This window comes from Glandiceps talaboti, chromosome 10 (assembly GCF_964340395.1).
Source record: "Glandiceps talaboti chromosome 10, keGlaTala1.1, whole genome shotgun sequence".
In the NCBI taxonomy this organism is placed as follows: domain Eukaryota; kingdom Metazoa; phylum Hemichordata; class Enteropneusta; family Spengelidae; genus Glandiceps; species Glandiceps talaboti.
Genome location: NC_135558.1, coordinates 2,164,069 through 2,186,110, shown reverse-complemented (window position 1 = coordinate 2,186,110; position 22,042 = coordinate 2,164,069). Strand labels below are relative to the sequence as shown.

Below are 22,042 nucleotides of genomic sequence, written 5' to 3'. Positions count from 1 at the left end.
TCCCGTAAAATATCTATCTTGACATTTGAAACTCTCCTAATGATACACGAACTATTGACAGACTCATTTTCACAATTCACATCAAGTAAACCTATGTTACGTGATTTTACATTTTACGAGTATAAAGCACTAAGGGCCGATGCATTACTGACAACTTTTCTGATTTGCTGATTTGATAACAAAAGTGGTCAAGTGACCAATTAGAATGTACAATATATAAAAAGCCATACAATCTTGTACTCCTTTCCACAAAAGATAGCACCCAATGGTTTTTGTTGTAATAACCATAAATTGGATTACTCTATGTAGAAAATACTGATCAATGTATATTAACAAGAGACTCATCAAAAATAGTTGACTTTGTAATAGATTCTGTTCAAGGGAATCATAAACTTGGCAAACTTAGTAAGTCTAGTCCAGACTGGATCATCTAGAATCCAGACTAGTACTATTAAAGTTCTAAGTAACTTGTCTACATTAATGTGATTTTCCATGTCTTCTCACTAACCCGTCTACATCACAGTCTGTGTTTTCCATGTCTTCTCACTAACCCGTCTACATCACAGTCTGTGTTTTGCATGACTTCTCACTAACCCGTCTACATCACAGTCTGTGTTTTGCATGACTTCTCACTAACCCGTCTACATCACAGTCTGTGTTTTGCATGTCTTCTCACTAAGGCCTAATAAAAAAAATTGTGTGGTTCTGATTACGCTCAATTTTAGAATAGGTGGGGTAGGTAGATTTTTTATTATATTTTATTATTTTTTTGTTTTCATGTATGTGTGTCTAGTTGTAATGGTCTCTTCATATCAACTGTAAAGCCTTTACAGATTGGAAGAACAGTTTTATTTTGTCTTGTCAAGTTGATATCAGTTTCTGCATCCACTATTTCTCTGAGACTTCACAATTTTTGCGATTTTATTATTTTCTTCTTGAATACATAAAAAAAGTTTTGGGTTGGCAGTGAAAAGCTAGGTGGGGTCGGTAACCGGAACCAAACAATTATTTTTTTAGGCCTAACATGTCTACATCACAATTTGTGATTATGCATCACTTATCACTTAATTTTAATAGTATCAGTATTAACCTGTTAATTTAGCCATTGTGTAATGAGTGGATACAACTCAGTGATGGTTTTAATACTAAATGGAGATAAACATTATGTGAATAACTAATCTTATATAAATCCTAGTCTGGAGATACAACACATGGCCATACCTAGATTTTCTTTAATCTGATCATCTCTGTTAAAAGTTCATTTTTAATACGTTTAATTTTAAATTTTTAATACTGTCACCCCAATGAATTAATTTCAGGAGTTTTTCTCGTTCGAAAATGATGAACATACAATATCTCTCTCTCTCCATCCATAGATGATATGCATCAGTTGAAGTGCTTCAAGACATTACGTTCATCTTCTGTGCATTCACACCATACATACATATTAATAATTGATTGGGTCACCTACTGCTTGTCATAGCCTTCAGTTATTCAATTACATGTAATAAGTTCACCTTTGTGTACAGGAGATTAAGTCATAGATTTACTCTACTTTTTCCATGTCCACCTGGGGTTGTACATTCAGTCATAGATTTACCTACTTTTTTTCATATTTACTCTACTCTCTCCATGTACACACAGGGATGTACATTAAATCCTTAAGGTAAATCTTGTATTTTTTTCACTCACAAGAAAATGTCAGACTCTTTGTAGAGTAAATGTCAGAAGCAGAGATCACATTCAACAGCTAGGTAGTGGTAGATTCACCATAACTTGGGGGCTGCCATATCCACATTCAACAGCCATCTAATGATTATAGATCCACCATAACTTGGGGGCTGCCAGATCCTCATTCAACAGCCATCTAATGATTATAGATCCGCCATAACTTTTCAGGACTGCCATCATCAATCAACAGCCAGCTAATGTTAGATTCACTATAACTTGGGTGCTGCCACCACATTCAACAGCCAGGTAGGCTGCCACTTAATTAAACAACCAACTTATGTTAGATTCACAATAATTTGATTTACTACATTATACATGAGACTTGCCTCATCATTCAACAGCCAGCCAGGCAATATCAGGTCCCAATGGCATTATGATCAGTCAACAATCAAGTAAATGTTTGGTTCCCAATATGTTTGGGACATCCACCATATTCAACAGCCATGTAATGTTAGACCCATTTTCATGTTGGGACACCCACTATATTCAACAGCCATATAATGATCGATCCATTTCAGCTTGGAGTAGCCAACATTTTCAATGTCCAGGTAATGAAAGTTTCCATTTTAAATTGGGACAGCCCATCATATTCAAAAGCCAGGTAATGAAAGACCCATTTCAGCTTGGGGTAGCCAACACTTTCAATATCCAGGTAATGAAAGTTTCTCCATTTTAGGTTGAGACAGCCCACTATTTTCAACAGCCAGGTAATGAAAGATTCATTTCATGTTTGGAGGCGGAAACTACATTCAACAGCGTATGTAATGTTGAATTTCCAAGTTGATCTGTAAATGTGGCGCCATTCTTGTCTTTCACCATCCTTTCTGAATACAAGACGACAAGCCTGCAAAGAAAACACATATACAAATGAGATTAAAGCAGGCTATACTATCTTCCAAAGATTACATCCAAATCATTAGGCAAAGAAGCATTGACCCTAGGAATACTAACCACTTTCAGGCATCGATTTAAGTTGAGATAACTCAGTCAAATAATACACTTAGTGTAATGGCATTCCATCTTACTAATCATCTACACAGTATTTCTACATTATATTGATTTACTCTAATCTAAATTTAAGGGATATTTCTTTTTCTTATCAAATAAAAATCTTGTACAAATACAAATTATAGGATTACTTTTGGGGGTGGAAACAGAGTCTCACCTTAAAACCAGAACATATACCATGTAGATGTGAAGGAATTCCAATATTTTCCATAGTTTTATTATAAATGTAAAAATATCATGTATAAAAATATTCTATATACTCAAGATTTTTATCCCAAGATTCTAATCTTAATTTCAATTGTATACTGAGAAGTCAGATTAATACAATTCATAACTGTCAAATATTTTTAATACAAAAAATACATTTAAATAAAAATGAGGAAGTATAAAGGGCCGTTGTGCTACTATAGGTCCGTGCCAGGAGTACAATGTAGAAAAACGCTATATGAAAATCAACAGGTTATTGTTATTATTATTATTATGATTATTATTATTCTTTCAGTATTCTTTCTTTATTCAAATATCAAGCAAAGTATGTGTTGAAAATGTCATGCTTAGACATTAATTAGACATTTTATTAATTAATTAGACATTAATTAGACATTTATTTTTTGTCTTCTATTTTACATTTTTCAAATACATCATTATTTTCTTTACTATGTAGATTTGAGACACTTGATCAAAGTGTGATCAATTGTGATTGACTTTACTTGAAAACTTTATAATCATTTAATGTTTTGTCTGGTGCCAAAAATGAATTTCAATGTTTTTTTATGAATAATAACAAGTATATCTCATCTTCAGCTCCAAGGTGGGTGACTTGTTTATGAGGTATCTTTGGAATGATTTGAAAGATGAAGCAAAGTGTTTCAGTTGAGGGCGGTATTTCATTAGTAACAATTTCATGGACTTTTTTAGAGCTGAAGTTGAGAAACTGAGTAATTTCATCAGATTCGCCTGTCTCGTATATGAGATTCTACATACATTGTATTGACGAGTCTCATGTTATTTTTACTCTCAAGAGAGAACACAACACATTACTACAAAAGAGATTAATATTTGATGTGCATGTTTGGACCTGGGAAAGGAGAAACATTACTTGATGACAGACACTCACCTCACAAAATATCCCATTTGACAGTAAAATTCAAGCTTTATTTTTATATGTACATAAAAGAGGTTAAGATGGCATACGTCATGATGAAATTGTACTGATATCTTTGTATAGCTATGGCTTGGGGGAATCTAGGATTGAAAATACATTAACCCTTTCATGACTAGAGACGAGTTTTAAATAATATGGGGACCCAATTTATATGAATATTTTCATAATTACAATAATATTACTTTATTAGGAAGTAACATTTCTTTAATTCCAGTCTAAAATGAAGTTGATATATGCCAAAAACTTACATAAAACAAGAATTTTGTCCGAACAATTTTGGTGGGAATGTTTTCAGTATTGAAGGGGTTAATAACTGATTTTTGTATCTGGAAATTAATTTATTTATTTGGTTTTTATAACAGGTAATAAATTGAGGTGACATTTTATGGATGAATGTATATAAATCTTTTGTTGATTCAGTGATTTATTTTCCTCAAGGCTAACTCATTTGGTTATAATTGTATTATGTACACTACCTGTAGACTGATAACAATATATACACATCAGATATCTGTTGTGTTCAGAAACAACAAATGTAAAATCAATATTTACAATTTGTTATCTGGTAGCCATGCACTTGGACTTGACATGACATTTTGGAATCTAATGAATAGACATTTCTTTTAGACTACTGCATTTTAAAATTAGTTGATTTTTCCTAAATAATTGTGTAGCTTCAATACCTTTGAAAAAGAATTCAGAAATATTATTTTTTCTATGATGCATTGCTAAATGTCAAAAAATATGAATTTTTATAATAACACAGGATGCAGTTCATTAATCTTGCTTGTTCTATATCACAAAATGTCTGCCACTGTGGCACCATCACAATTTTTTCACTTTCCCGCCAAAATCATAAAGACAAAATTGTAGTCTGCAAGTCAATTTTTGGCACCTCTCATCTTATTTTTGTCAGGAATAATAAAAATTACCCCGTATCTATTAATTTTATCAAAATATGACTATGAATATAATAACTGTCAGATATTCCATAAACTAATTGATGCATATTTATCAGAGTCAGGCAGTGAAAGGTTAACTAGCTGTATAGATGCTAAGAATCAAAATGTAAATTTGAAAAATTCATGAATGATGGAAATGTATGAGAGGATGAAAGAATTTATGAGAGGCTTGTGAAAAGCTAAAATAGAAAATTAATCACTTTTGTGACAGTTTGTGTGATTTTGGTGTGATATAAGCACACATTCATCATGATACATTGAAAGATATTTACATTGTAAGTCAGAGTGACAACACCTGAATACATATACTGCTCTGTACAGAACTGCTGTCGATGTATGTCTAACATTTATAGCAAATAGATTTGAGAAGTGCATGTGATGCATTCTTGAAAAGAAATGTTCCATTTCTATTTGAATGTCCACAGATTATTGTAAAAGAAATGAAAACACAGCTGTATATGAATGGAAATGATTGAAAGCTTACAATGCATAAGAGGAAGTCCCATTATACTGCTGTAAGAACAGTATTTTGAGACTGTATACTACAGGAAAGTTACATATATATGCAAATTAATATATTTAATAACCAATGAATGGGCTAAATATCTAATGACAATATTACAATTTTAAATTATAATTGCCATAACAACCATGTATAGAAATCAGACACATTTCAATTCCAATTTTAAATCAAGGCAACGTTATTTTTACTCTATTGCATTCATTTATTTTCCCAGCATGTCATTTTAGTTTTTTACCCACTACTGAGAATCAGTTTCATTTCTTTGTCCCATCCATTGATGTCTCTTCAATATTGTTTTCTCTCATTATATTTTCCATTTTAGTTTTTCATCCAGTACTGCAATTTTTTTATTTCTTTGATTTTTCATCAATCCATCTATGAAGGTAACTTGTAGAATTAAATTGGGCTGACATTTTCTTCATACTTACGGTTAGGGGAAGGGGAAGGGGAACACAAAATTGACATAATAAAGACATTCCTTCCACTCAGAACTAACACAAACAAAATGTTATTATAATATTAACAATAACATTTATTCACCATTATGATAAGCTCAAAGAGAATGCATATCTAATGAGCTGTTCCCGTAGGAGAAATATGCATATCTAATGAGCTGTTCTTCAAAGAGAATGCATATCTAATGAGCTGTTCCTCAAAGAGAATTATGCATATCTAATGAGCTGTTCCTAAAAGAGAACATATATATCTAATGAGATGTTATAAAAGAGTATGCATAAAAAACCTATGCTGATTATCATTGAATGAGCTGTAATTCCTCCAAGAGAACGCATATTTGAGAACAAAAGAGAATGCATATCTAATGAGCTGTTCCTTGAAGAAAATGTACATTTAATGAGCTGTCCCTCCAAAAAAATACATTTCTAACAGTCATTCCTACTTTTATCTAATGACATGTTTATCAGAGAATGCAATGACTCTCATATCAGCTGTTCAGAAAAGAAAATGCATTAATTGTTCCTCAAAGAAAACGCATATCTAATGAGTTATTCCTTGAAGAAAATGTATATCTAATGAGCTGTTCCTCCAAGAAAACACATATCTAACAAGGTGTTCCTTCAAGAAAATTTATATCTAATGAACTTTTCCTCCTTCCAAGATAGCACATGTATAATGAGCTGTTCCTCAAAGCGCATATCTAATGAGTTATTAAACCAAGGGGAAATTTATTATTCTGTGACATTTCTCTTGCTTTACAATCTACTGATTCAGTACAAGTAACACTGGAAACTACTCTAAATATATCATTATACAATAAAAACTAGGAAAACGTCTTGATGCAATTTTTTTCCAATTTCATTAAAATTCAGCTTTAGAAACCCTACAAAAGTCTGGACTCAGATCTAATGAAATCAGAACTCAAGCCAACTACTCTACTGATCTCATCTGAGAAGGATTCCAGTTCCAAAGTGAAATGCTGACAGAATTGATAATGAGTATATTTTCAATTGATAAGAAACTCTACTTTTCAAGGTTTTCTACTTTTATCCTCTTCATACACGCACACTGCCTGATTATTGACACTGGGCAGATTTTCATCACCAATTGTAATTGCAGACATGCCCTCAAGACGTTTCTCTTTTGACATTTCAAACAAATTACAGATCAAATGTATACTCACAGCCTTGTAAATCAAGACATTTGTTTCTTCAACAGAACATGACTGATGTTGTGAATTCAAAGAGAGCTTGTAGCATGTGAAGTAGAATTCATCACGTTTCAATCAAATGATTTTCCTTATAGGATAAACAAAGTCAACTCTCAGTATTTCAATTGAAATATTTAAATCCTTCTGTAATTTTTTTTAACTCAATGCTCCTTGAAGGATTAAATTGGTTTATTCTCATAACCTGACATAGGAATTTAGAACCAAGAAGCATCATAAAAAAATACATCAATTATTTGATTTTTTAGTTGATACCACGACTTCCGCTCCACACTCTACACAACTGCATGTGTGCATGAGAATGAGTTAACTTTGTTGTTCTATTTTGACTATCTAGTGTAAGGTAAAATGCTATTACAGGTACTGAGAATTGGATAAATTGTCATTGCAGCATTATACAGGAATGGTGTAATAGTCATTTAGTATATGTCTACGTGTGTAAACGTTGATGAATTAAGTTATGCATAACATTACACTGTACTTTAATTGATGTCCAACTTGATAACTACCGTTTACAATGACCTGGCAAACACATCAATACTATAACTCTGGCTGTACACTAAGTTATCAACCTAGGATGAGTCTGTGTCAAAATCATTGTCTTAAAGTTATCTCAAGTCCTTAATGTTAGTAATAGTTTGGGTACAAGACATTCAAATAATAGCTGAGGCACTATAGATATATACAATACCACAGGCAATTGCTGTATTGTACTGGTAGTGAGGGTTATTCCAAAACACTCATCAAGGGTTGTAAAATTTTCCTAGTGTATGCTATCTAAAGTAGTTAATTTTTTTAATTGGAAATCCAAAATGAATACAATTTATTACCATTTGCCTTCAGTAACTGTCACACAGTGCCAATTATATCTAGTTATTGAAGATAGCAATACTTTAATTGATGACATTTGCCTTCAGTAACTGTCACACAGTGTCAACTATGTCTAGCTATTGAAGATAGCCATACTTTAATTGCTGTCACCTTTACAGGAAATTTGCCTTCAGTAACTGTCACACAGCACCAAATATGTCTAGTTATTGAAGATAGCCGTATGTTAACTATTCTTTACTACAATTTTTATTTCCACTAAACTGTCAGTCGTATTAAGTCTTTGCTTTTCATTCATCACAATGGGCCATTCAGACATGATTTCAATAGCATGTATGCTGTATTACAGAGTTCTTTCAGGCCATACTAGAGAGTATATAAATCTATGCACAGGTTCATGTGAAGTCTGGAATACCTATAAGAATTTAAAGTCTCTCATTTTATAATGCAAGGATGTGAGGTGGGGTTGTCAAAAACTGGACAATCACATGACACACTTCCAATTACTCTGAGTCTTAACTCTGTGAAAACACAAAGCACAAACACAAGTTGTTAGAATTAGATGGATTGTTTTATATCATGTATTATTGTACATCTATATAATGCAAAAAGAAACAGATGTCTTTATAGCTTCATGATACAGAATAAATGTCTAAGAAATCAATACAATTCATTGCCAGTCCCCTATAACATACATTTCAGTCAAATACTGTTAAATCACATATCCACATATCACGTTTAATTTCCAAAAATGTAGCGTAGAGTAAACATTATTGAAGACCTACTTTTTACTGGCATCAGAAATATGATTTAATCTAAAATGACTACAAATTAGTGAAGATGGAAATATATTTTACTAAGCTCCTTATTATGTGCAACAATGAATGCAGTAAAGTAGTTGAAAGATCTAAGTATAAATATCTGTAACTACAACAATGCGGTAGAAGTATGTGAATGGAATTTTGTCTGGCAACAGAATAAATTTTGCATTTGATAATGTCTAATCAAATTCTTCATAACACAAAAGAATATAAATTGTACAGTTTGATTTTGGTAAATGCTAAGAAACCAAATGGCTGATGACGTATTAGAATTGAATTTTAGTATTAAATGTGTGCATGAAGTATGAAGAATTGACAAGATGGTCAACAACTACAAAACAGTAGAACTGAACTTTGGCATTATGCCCAACTGATAAAATTAGCACTATGGAATTTAAAGAAGAGACAAAATGGCTGAGGAAAGTGATTGATGCATAAATTGTGCAGTCAGTGTCTGCTCAGGTGCTAGTCAATATAGATAAGTCTCTAGAGAGACAAAGAGAGGATTTACATGAAGTATATCGTCGTCTGTCATTTTAAATTCTGATCCAGTCATGTCTTAATTTATCCTGACAACATTCTTTCCATTAAACTAGCCATGTCTCACCATACATATACATACTAAGTGACTGTACATTAAACTAGCCATGTCTCACCATACATATACATACTAAGTGACTGTACATTAAACTAGCCATGTCTCACCATACATATACATACTAAGTGACTGTACATTAAACTAGCCATGTCTCACCATACATATACATACTAAGTGACTGTACATTAAACTAGCCATGTCTCACCATACATATACATACTAAGTGACTGTACATTAAACTAGCCATGTCTCACCATACATATACATACTAAGTGACTGTACATTAAACTAGCCATGTCTCACCATACATATACATACTAAGTGACTGTACATTAAACTAGCCATGTCTCACCATACATATACATACTAAGTGACTGTACATTAAACTAGCCATGTCTCACCATACATATACATACTAAGTGACTGTACATTAAACTAGCCATGTCTCACCATACATATACATACTAAGTGACTGTACATTAAACTAGCCATGTCTCACCATACATATACATACTAAGTGACTGTACATTAAACTAGCCATGTCTCACCATACATATACATACTAAGTGACTGTACATTAAACTAGCCTTGTCTCACCATACATATACATACTAAGTGACTGTACATTAAACTAGCCTTGTCTCACCATACATATACATACTAAGTGACTGTACATTAAACTAGCCATGTCTCACCATACATATACATACTAAGTGACTGTACATTAAACTAGCCTTGTCTCACCATACATATACATACTAAGTGACTGTACATTAAACTAGCCTTGTCTCACCATACATATACATACTAAGTGACTGTACATTACAGCGGCCCTTTTAATTCCTGTTTCTCTTGACCTGAGTGACGTTATTTTTTTTTCTCACTTGACCAAAAAATATCTAAGTGACCAGATAATAAATGGACACAACTTTACTTGTGGAAAGATTCACAAAATCACAAGCTTGTGTGTAAGTGAAAAACTGTTTATCACTGAAATTCAGCACCCCTTAATAAATCATACAGTTCATAGTATCCATCTGGCATTTAATCAATATGAGTTCAGTTTTCAAAATTGATAATTTTGAAATCATTTTGTGACTTTTGATCAATACTTCAACCTAAGTTTAAGTATTTTGAAATTTGGACCACAATATTGATATCATAAAATATAAATAATAAAAAAATACAAAGTAAAGAATAATTAATTAATAATATAAAAAGAAGCAATTATGAGTATTAACAAACATTTTCAGCTGATGGCATACAATTTCAAAGTTAGAAATTATTTTCAAAATTCTAAATTCAATCACATAATAATTATGAATTCTAAAATTTGGACTTTTATAACTGAAAGGATATGATAAAATGAATTATTAAAAACTCAATCTGAATTTTAATGAACCATTTCAACATGTAAAAAGGATATATTTTCAGAGAGATTCAAAAGATTGACCAGTTTATTTGGAATGACTGGCAGGCAGACAGTGTACACGGTTATAAAATGTATATATCAACACGACATTATCATATGATGTCAATATTAACAATAAAGTTGAAATTAAATTTAGTTATACTAAACTAGATTATTACTTTGATTGACAGTTTAACAACTCTCAGTAAGAATGAGATTTAGTTTACTATAATATTTGAATTATGTACACAATCTCAGTTATAAAACCCCTCTCAAATATAAGATTTACTCCACATATAATCCAAAATGTGTGTGTATATATTGCAAGTTAAAATCTAAGACCCAGCATAAACCCAGTCAATGCATCAATATTGTTCAGGTATATGCCTAATCTAAGTATAAGCCCAGTTCAAGTATAAGCCTAGTTCAAGTATAGATCCCACCTACATAGAATCCCAGTTCAGTTATAAGCCCAGTTCAGTTATAAGCCCAGTTCAGTTATAAGCCCACTTCAGTTATAAGCCCACTTTAGTTATAAACCCAGTTCAGGTATAAACCCAGTTCAAGTATAACCCTAGTTCAAGTATAGGTCCCAACTACATAGAATCCTAGTTCAGTTATAAACCCAGTTTAGGTATAAGCCCAGTTCAGGTATAAGCCTTATCTAGGTAAAATCCCAGCCAAGGTATAAGCTGAGTCCACATATAGGCCCTTCACCCATGTTATTATAACCCATGTCTGGATATAAGCCAAGTCAATGTATATTATAAAGCCCATCCAATGTCTATAGGTATACGCCCAGTGTATCCTGTCCAGATGAAAGCCGAGCCATATGTATAAAGCCATCTTTCTAGTTATACATCCAACATGAGTTATAACACACCAAGCATACATACATAAGCTTAACTTTTGGGATATCTAAAGGGGAGAGAAATGTTTCTAAAGTACATACTTGATATTTGTTAGACATGGCCAGTATAAAGGAAAGCCTTGAACAGCTAAATACATAATGCATTGATAAAATTATGAATAAAGGCAAAGGTCAGTGTTCATACATGAAGTAAAAGTATGTTTTATAAAGCTGAGTAGCATAGCAGCTGACAGCGTGACAGCTCATTAAATTCTGGCATTTCATAAAAAGCAGTCAATAAATACTCGACTGTACTAAACATTTGAAATATCAAAGTAATCTCCGAAGTCTCTTAAAATATGAACAGCTGTACGTTCTAATATTTGATCCGAATTGTACAGTGTATGATTGATGAGGAAATAGTTATGATACTTGCATGTAAGACTATACTGTACTTTTTACTCGTCTTTCGAAGGCCAAGATATGGGTTAATTATGTAGACCACAGTTGATCACTTGTACATCAATGCCTGAAGTGTGCGGTGGGGCCATTACGTGTTCTCAATATGAAATACAAAATAGAATTTTTTGGTTGATGATAATAATGATAAAATGATTTTTTTTAAACCAGGTCTTCTTGTGATCGCAGGCACAAACTATAGAGGAAAACCAAGTTTTGGTACATGATAATACTTTTGTCTATACCTGTCTTCCACTCTTAAATCTTACTCTGATCTGATGATTCTCTGTTAACAAGACAAAGTCTAGTCCGAACTTTTGGAAACCCTTGAGTTGAGTTTTGTTGAGACCATCCAGTTCTCATAGTGTCTTTAACAAATGCATTTTATTGGTATTTTCCTTTGTGAAGGAAATAATATCACATAATTTATTCTTTAATTATTAATTAAGAAACAAACACAAACCATTTTCAATTTTTAGGATTACTTGACTTGGTAATGTTTTCATTTTTTTAATGGGGGGGGGGGGGGACAGTGGGAAAGGGTTGGTGACCTTACACATATAGCTATTGCATGTAATTTTGGGTCCAATAACAATATACGATATACATTTGATTTCTGTATGCATAGCAATGCTGTGTTCTGGATAACACATCAAATATCATATTACACTACATATACAGCTATCTCCTTTGGGAAATACATAATATGTCAATTTTAATAGGATTTTCAACGACAAATATGACATGTTTGACTTTCATATCACTGATTCTATAAATCTCTTTGATAGAAATGTGCATGATAAATTTTTTATAATTACATGTGTTCATGTTTTCATATCATACACGGAATATATGATTATTCAAAATTAAAATTTGCATATTGTGTATTAACCTTTACCAGTGAATGTATTGGTCTAACACATCTATTAATTATTGATAATAGTTGTGATACCATACACAAGCCAAGTTATTGCCTTTGAACAGAAAATATAGATTATATACCCTGGTTGTTCTACGCCACAACAACCCATTATTAGCATAAAATGAAGCAATGTGATTTTCATTTAAACCGGAATCAAGAAATTACAAGAAGGCTTAATTGCACCCTTGTTATTCAAATTAATTAATTATTCAGAGAGACTCAACATCTCTGACTGTTATATAACACGAGATGTTGTAGACACAAGTATGTATATCTTTCTGAAAAATGCCGTGGCCCCAAAATACAACAATTTATTTGGGGTGTATTTCAGTAATAATTCACTTTGCAAGAATGATGAGCAGTGAGATATACACTAAGTAAAACAGTGCATGAGTGAGCATTCGTGTAATAAAGTAGATTCAATTTCAAGCTTTGTAATAATCAGAAATCTTCAAATAAAGATGTACATCTCTCTACGTACATAAGAAGATTTTCTGAGCCAAGTTTCTGGTATGCTTCAGAGATTTCTTTTGCTCTATATGTATTATTTGAAATACAAGGTGTCTGCATAGAAATGAACTGCTTTCAGTTCTAAACAGACTATTTCCAATATACACTGTCATGGGAATTTTAACAACTTAATTTTAAAACACTCGCTGATGCGTACGGTAATTTGAATTAGCTATTGTATGTTTTATATCACACCTGACCAGTCAATGAAATTTAACATCATGAGTTTAACTACACCATGGGCTAAGGCAAACAAATACTAACCTCAATGTAATGAAGAAATGCATATATTTATTTCGTTATAAATAAACATTTAAAAAATGCATACATTGAATGAAGACTTTTAGATCAAGAACAAATAATTAACTATCTACTGTACTAAATAGTTGGTGCAAGAGTTAGGGTGTATTAATTGTCCTTTGCTGGACAAACAAAAAATTGAAAAAACCAGTTGTTTCATAATGATGTAAATAAAATGTGAAATGTTTATTGTTCAAGAAACAACACAAATTTAAATATATATTGCATGTATAAACCAAAAGTTGTAGAAGTGTAGAGAAATTATTATCAGATTTAAAGTAAGTGTTGATAGAGAGTAAAACGTGAAAGAAAATGATGTCAAGTTAAAAATTGCCACAATAGCACAAGTAAAGCTGTAAAACGTGATGACAAGAGCCAACATACCAAAACCTCTATTGTAATACTTGATATATTTTCAATAACTGTTTGTGGAACTTTGTTACATTGGTTATCAATACCTTTTATATTCACACAATGTAAACAATGGCTGACCTTTGACCTTTTTGTTAACCGTCAACAATATTTTAGGGGTGAGTGAGTGAGTGAGTGAGTGAGTGAGTGAGTGAGTGATTGAGTGATTGAGTGAGTGATTGAGTGAGTGAGTGAGTGAGTGAGTGAGTGAGTGAGTGAGTGAGTGAGTGAGTGAGTGAGTGAGTGAGTGAGTGAGTGAGTGAGTGGGAGGGAGGGTGGGTGGATGGGGAGTGAGTGAGTGAGTGAGTGAGTGAGTGAGTGAGTGAGTGAGTGAGTGAGCAAGCGAGCGAGTGAGCGAGCAAGCGAGCAAGACTGTCAGTCAGTCAGTCAGTCAGTCAGTCAGTCAGTAGGCAAATAAGTACGTGAATAAGTTAAAGTACATTAGCGAGCAAATAAGCAAGCAAGTAAATCAGTGAGTAAACAAACTACTGTGTGAGTGAGCAAACCAATAAGTAAGTAGTTTTTTTTTAACTCTTTTCAATTTTTATATAAATTCAAGATGTAAAGTATACAAAGGTTGAATGGTGAGTAATAGGAGTCAGAAATATAGAATAATGCTAGTCAAGTCAAATCCCTCAAACATTAAAGTCTAAAGTTATAATGTTAGAATTAAGGTAAAAGAATTAGAGAGTAGAATAAAACAAATATTAAATACAAAATAGATAAATAAATAAATAAATAAATCCGGTATTACTGGGTATAATCCTCAATAACTGTAGTCATAACAATTCTTATACAAACTAATAAATTGATACCGGTATGTGGGTGACATCACATTAGTTATGGCTGCAGATGTCACCCTTTTGTTTTTGTTCAGTGAATGAATTTCTAATGGACTTACTAAAGGAAATTCTAGAAGGTTTTGATATGATGCTGGGTTTTAAATTATAGGTCAGAATACCCCTTCTGTGATAATTTGATGAAATATGTATGCAAATATTATGAGTACAAAAATGGGTTGTATCTTCAATTACGTTTACATCTCAGCCATCTTTTTTTTTTGCAAGAAGTTCAATTACATTCACATGCAAACAAATCTAATTCACTCAATAAAATATGTAAATAAGCTGAATAAAGAGTATGTTTTGATTGGTCGAAAAACATCAATATCAATTTAAGATATGGTTAGTGATTTGTGTTCTGTTGTATCTAGCAATCTGACATAATGTTATCATAAAATTCAATCAAGGAAGTACATAGTAATTTCATTGTACATTCAATCCATTTTTTATCTAATGATAGATGTTGTAGATAGTAGTGTTTCCTGCTCTTCACTATTCCATTAATACATTAAATTTAGATAACAAATTCCACTGCTGATATTGCTTTCTAGAGTGTACGTGTCCTCTTCAACATCTCAAATGTTCAAACTTTCATTTTTTGATAAAGGCAGCACTTTATTTCTCATGAGCCAACTGACCCTACATTTCTTCACGCTGGTGAAATAATAAATTAAAAAATCTACGCCCTCTATGGTAGGATTGGCACAACATCACATGACTGATTGTAAGACGCTGACCTGAAAATTATCATTTATTGTTTAAATTATGGACCTTTTGATAAATAAATGGTTCAGAGTTTCCTTCTGACTTTAAATTATCATTTTTTAAGTCATTCAGAAAGTTAAAGTATGATTATGAATTGTTATGTACATTAACAAATATGTTACACATTTATTAATCTTTTGCAATATTTTGAGTTACAAACACAGACTTTGTCAACATTGTTTCACATTGATTTTTCAAATAGGAAGCCATGATGAAATTGTTATATAAATTGAAAATCTGAAATAAATACCCAATCCTCATCCATAATGACCACTATTGAATCTGGTTTTGTCATATCATGCATATGTTATCAAGAAAAACATCACTCTCTTTACACAAGAGATGCCAGGCAGCAGTTTCCCTAACGTTCAAAACTGGCTTGTATTCTTATGAAACGGTTGAATTAGTTGAACTGGCTGAGTTCAGGAAGTGAAGCTGGTTTTGTCATATCATACACATGTTATTGAGTGTTGTATAGAGATGCCAGACAGCAGCTTGCCTAGAGGGCTTATAAAACTCGCTTAATGTATTTATGACAATACCAGCTATATACGGTAGGCTGTGAGATACATCATGCTATTCAGCCCTATCACTATCAGGCTTCTAAGTCACTAGCTGAGCGTGGAACGAATGTCTGTATCTAACAGACTACGGCTATACAGATCCCATCAGGGTAGTTGTAATATTCACCTTGCCTTTGAAGACCTTCTACCAAAATAAAATAACTTTAGAGTATAAATAATGTTTTCGACAGCTCACACTTTTTTTAAATTGATAAATTGACATTGATATTGCCCACACATTTTATCTTTACAACGTGAACACAAATAAACATCACTGTTGGATGACACAAAGAAGATTCATGTTTATTTGTTACAGTCAGATAAAATGTAACTTGTTATGTGTGTGCATGCCATCATTGTCTGTACTGTTATTGGTATAATTCCTTTAAAAATAATGAGATGTGAAAAAAAATCCTGTCGCCAATATTGAAACTCTAAAGTTACCTTAATATTAGTAGTAAACTGAATTTGACCATTATGCTATTTGTAATCACTTTTAACTGAATTTTTAAGAATCTGTTTTAATGTAAAGCAATATTAATACAATAATTTGTATTTTGTTTCATTTGCATAGACAACCTAGTGTTGTTGCCATAGTTGTAAGTATGAGACATTTATTTCAGGGTTTCTCTATCAACTAACTGAAGACCATTGGTCCACAATGCACACATGTACGATAAATTCTACATCAAGTAACTGAAGGCAGAGAACACTGCAAGCACTCAAGCAAATACACTGAGTAGGCCACACTTATTCTCAGATGTCATGGGGTTCTGTCATAATATGTACATTGATCCTGAAGACATTGATACAATCAAACTTGGCATTAGGATCTGATTCAAACTGCAGATTGCTACACTGTCCATATGATACTGATACTGTAATAATACATATACAGTTGGCGACAGGAATATTGAACGACTTTCAAATTTAATAATACACAAACCTGGAGGGTATTTGAAACCTGAAGGGTAGATGAAAAATATTGATAAACTAAACTAAAATGTAATGACTAAAGATTTGTTAATAATACTGCAGTAAATCCATGATTTTGATGTCGTAAGTTTTCATATATACATCAAACATATACATGCGATACATAAGACTGCCTCATATAATGTCGGACTTTACGTATGTTACACAGGCAGGTGTAATGAATAGAAAACTAATGCACCATAGTACAGTGAATTTGTTGCTAGTGCAACAAGAAAATGTTTAATATAAATAGATATATTGGATTATCTAATATAGTAGAAGTCAGATTTAGTGTGATAATGTAATATAAGAAAGAGATCTCAAAAAGGAAAGGGTTGGGATTAACAGTTTACGTCATTCATGAAATTGAAAAATTGCCACTTGTCTTCAAACTAGGATGGAAGGAAACACAAAGTGATGTTAAAAGTTATATGTGTACTAAATTTTAGACGGATTTCTACACTAACAAAGACAAAATAAAAGTCTGGGGTTAAAAGACCATACAATGAAAAAATTGTATCAATCTCTAAGACTGAAGTTATAGTCAAGATGAAAAGATAATGCTTACTCTAAAATTTAAAAATTTACTTTTTTTTGTTATAAAGTTTTGTTTTTTTACAAATTTATAGTACGTGCTCATGACTTCAATAGAAATTGTGGCATAAATTTATATACTCTGGAAATTACTAATCATAAAATAATTTCAGATTTTAACCAAAAAAATGTTAAATACTCCTAAAATAAAATTCAGGAAAGAGTCATTTTTTATGTCGACATTCTACTTGACACACACACCAGAACAAAATAGCACTAAAACTAAGTTTTGAAAAAAATTGGCAAAAAATCTGCTAATTTTTGAAGAATACTATCGATTTATGGTTGCACAATCTGACAACTGTGAATGTCAATCTAAATCATTCAGACAATCTGACAAGACTTTAACTCAAAGGAATAATAATCAATCAACTTAATTACTTTGCCATTTTTTGTCAATCTTAATAAAGTTACTGTTGAGTTTTTTAAGTATACCTTGATTACTTACACACAACTAATATTCTAATGGCATTAATATATTTGGGTCAGAAATACCACAAAATCTTCAGTGCTGATGACAAATTTCTCAAAATACATGGGTGACATTAATATGATAGATATATTGTTTCTGGTAAAAGCATCAAGATTGAAAATTTATACTTTTGGTCAAAAGTCACAACTTTGACTTGTGACAACATATATTGAATATCTGTCCATAGTACTAAAGGTTGAAAATATGAATTTGTGAAGTTGAAACTTATATTGAATATCTATCATAAACATACATGGATTGAAAGTGAACATTTTAATTAAGATAATATAATATTATACAACATATCTGTTGAACATTTATCATAGCAAAGGTTATAATAGAATGTGTCATGTTGCAATAATATAAAATGAAAAATATGAAATGACAGCTAGTCAAATATTCATAACAATATGTGTTGCAATGTATTAATTTTAATTTGTGTCAAAAATATGAAATGACAGCTATGTCAAAACATTTATTACAATATATATTACAAAGTATAAAATTTAATTTGTGATGTCAAACATGTAACGTAACAGCTATGATACAAGAGAATGAGAATTAAAATTAAAATAGTTTTTGATAGACAAGTTTTCACTCACAAGTGTCAATTTATATAACCAATGTGACACTAGTATTTACTACTAGTATTAATATATGCAAATGATATGCAAATGAGGGCATTGATCATTCCTTGAACACAGTATGATTTTTTACAGAAATTGGGATAAATATATTTAATATAACAGGACCCCATGTCATGTGATCAGTACCATTGTGGGTACTCATGGGTATTTAATTTGTACTTCATACTTCATAGTGTATTGTACTGCACTTTTACTTCCTTATACTCTTACATGTTAACAATATTTCCCAATAATTTTTCTTTGCTCAGCCAAGGAAAATATGAGTGAACTAAGGGGGTCTTTGTCATTACACGTCGCTAGACTTATAGTGACAACCCTTAGGTCATGAGTATTTTCCAGCTGAATGAAGAAAAATATTAGAGAATAACATAATTATACCAGTGCAGTAATATCAAAGAAAAAGTGGTGAAAGTAATGGCAATTTTGAAAGTTTTGACTCATATTTCAAACACAGCAGAACCAGTGATGTAGACACTTGTGTCATGACATAGATACGCATTGTCATGACGTAGAATGACCAGAATATATATTCCATATTTTTTGTTCAACTTGGTTCATACATGGTATAATCATGTACAACTGCAGAGAACACTCATTAGGTTCTGTCATAGTATTTATACAGGTCTTTCTTATTTACAATCCTGATATCAATACCTTGGTACACTGTCACACTTTAACCTTTACCCCAAAAAATAGCATATTATTGTACAACACTTAGGGGTCAACATTGCCATGTACACCCTCTATCTGATTAGACATTAGACATGGCGCCTGTATTATACCGATATTTACCGTCTTCAAATGGTTGCTGTTTACAATTCATGTCATGGATTTCCTCTTGAGAAATTATTCCATGCATTGATAATCAGCAGACATGACTAATAATCTCAAACAACTGATTCATATTTCCTGAACAAATTGAAATAAGATTTGTACCAAGTATTAGAATACAAATTAATGTTTAAATGTTGAGTTCTCCTTGATATACAAATAGTTGTTCACTATGAGATGGTGAAATTATTTTCAATGACGATTCAAACTAATTCAGAAGAAAATAAGTACAAAAACAGTCTAATTCTTTAACTAGTTCCATACCTCAGCAGTCATTTCCTGAAGTTAGATTCAAATTCCAAATAATTGACATTTGAAGGAATATATCATTTAATCATTTATGTATTGTAAGCATGTACAATCTTACGTAAATTTTTAAAAAAAATGTTTTTTTGAAATGACAATTCATATGACATTCAAAGGAATATATGGACGACAACTATCTACAATGAGAGTCCCTAATCTTATAAACATTTATTTTTAGAATATCTTAATATTAGAATCTGAAGGTATGTATGGTAACAATTCATAACTTTTATTATTAATCAAAAATGAATGTAAATTTTGTAAATAAAAGTTTAATGTTGATGTGACAATTCATATTGTTTGCATTTAAAGCTGTATAATATAATATTAATCAACGAATTTGTAATTTAAAGAAACATAATATTAATAATATTAGAGTTGAATTTGTAATTTGATAAAAAAAATGTAGAAAAACGGTTTTATAATAATATGACATTTAAAAATGGCAGTTGAATGAATATATAAACAGGTACGTACTGAGTGATATCAGTTCTCTTTTGACTGTTATAAAACTCTCTAAGGCCTAATAAAAAAAATAATTTGTGTGGTTCCAGTGACGCTCAATTTTAGTGGGGTAGGTAGATTTTCTATTTTATTTTACTATATTTTTATTTTCTGTGTGAGTGTCTACTTCAGGTCTTCCATTGTTTTCCAAATGGTCTCTGTATTGTTCATTTCTTCCTATCAGATCACAGTACAGCCATTACAGATTGGAAGAATAGTTTTATATTATCTTTTTAAATTGATGTCAGTTTCCGCATCCACTATTTCTCGTGAGACTTCACAATTTTTACGGTTTTATTATGAATATGTAAAAAAAAAAAGTTTCGGGTCGGCAGTGAAAAGTTAGGTGGGGTCGGGTAAGAGGAACCAAACAATTTTTTTAGGCCTTAAATACAAAAAAACTATCTATAGTGATAGTTCATATTAAGCATTTGAAAATTTTGCAAAAAAGTTGTAAATAGTGAGAAATTTTAATTGATATATACAACTAACAACTATCCATGGCAGTAATATGAAAATTTTACCAAAAATTGTTACTAATGAAATGATAATTCGCAAAATTGACATGAACCGACAACTTATGATGTTAATTTATAATTTGGTGAAAAATTGGTGACAGACATTGTACAGAGATTAGATCAGCTAAGAATTTACTGTGAGACATAAGTCTGAATCTGATGGCTTTAAGTCCTTCAGGGTATTCTTTAGTATTGCTGTCTTTATATCATATGACAAATCTTCTATATACTTCAACCAATTTATGTCATTTGTATAAAAACATGTCAATATATTTCATTTAAAATAATTTCAATTTATTGTAATGCTTCAGTTGCCATTGGTTACTATCAGAAATTGTAGATATAAAATATGAAATTGTTATCACAATGATTAAAGCTTAATACAGCTAATTTTACCTAGCCTTGCCAATATGTGTCACAAATGTAGTTTCATCTAGGTTAATAATACAGATAAAGACAACACTTCAGATGCTCTAACTCATCAAATTACAAACAAAATACAAATTATGTTACTCAGTCCATTGCAGCAGACTACATAAAATATAATATTTTGAGATACACTGCTCCTTCAATTAGGAACAGTCTTCGTCACTCTCTCTCTAAGTCTTCCTTCCACTCTGCCCTTAAAACTTACCCATTTCAATCTGAACTCTCACTCACTTACACACTTCTCTCTACATCCTTCCATATTTTCAAATTGTTTCTCTGTATCCTATCATTTTGTTAGTAGATCTGTGTCTGCGCCTGGAGCTCTTCAGAGAACAGATGCATTATAAATTGGCTTGATTATCATTATTATATGATTTCAGTGATAACAATGAATCACAATTATTTGTATATTG

At 31.5% G+C, this 22,042-nt stretch overlaps 1 long non-coding RNA gene across 1 annotated transcript in view; it reads right to left on the bottom strand.

Moving 5' to 3' along the window:
* Positions 1-2,062: 2,062 nt before the first annotated feature.
* The window catches only part of LOC144441502 (uncharacterized), a 34,425-nt gene continuing 14,445 nt past the window's right edge, over positions 2,063-22,042 (bottom strand). The window contains exon 2 of the long non-coding RNA XR_013481246.1: positions 2,063-2,575. This is a non-coding gene — a long non-coding RNA (uncharacterized LOC144441502). The remainder of the gene's footprint in view (positions 2,576-22,042) is intronic.